Source organism: Echinops telfairi, unplaced genomic scaffold (assembly GCF_000313985.2).
Source record: "Echinops telfairi isolate 266 unplaced genomic scaffold, ASM31398v2 ScPeMD7_1;HRSCAF=3_0, whole genome shotgun sequence".
NCBI lineage: Eukaryota > Metazoa > Chordata > Mammalia > Afrosoricida > Tenrecidae > Echinops > Echinops telfairi.
The window spans coordinates 87,428,437-87,428,878 of record NW_022103896.1 but is presented as its reverse complement, the minus strand read 5'-3'; positions in this window follow the sequence as shown (position 1 = coordinate 87,428,878).

The window sequence follows — 442 nt, the reverse complement described above, 5'->3', positions numbered from 1 at the left end:
TTACCTCCCCCCCTCCCCACTCTACCGAGGGCTTTCTAATGTGATCCCTTTCAAAGCAGTCGGTAGTGATGGATGGACATCATCTAATTCTTATGGTTTCAGAGCCATTGGAGGCTGGTGCTTGTGATCCATAAATCCATTGAAATAACTGTTTCCATACATCATTAGATCCCTTCACTCTTCTTTGCTCCAGACAGAGAGATCAATAGTTGTGTCTTAGATGGCCACTTGTGCGCTTTCAAGACCCAGGCACTATTTACCTAAGTAGGATGTAGAATATGTCTTTGTAGATGATGTTTTCCTAATTGATCTTGGTGTCCCCTAAGACTATAGTCAGGATCCAGGAGGTCCAGTGACATATTCACTCAAAGTATATGTGTATACATAGATACTGTAGTTTTATTTCCACACCCATTTAGCCATTTAGTCTACATGCTTTTAA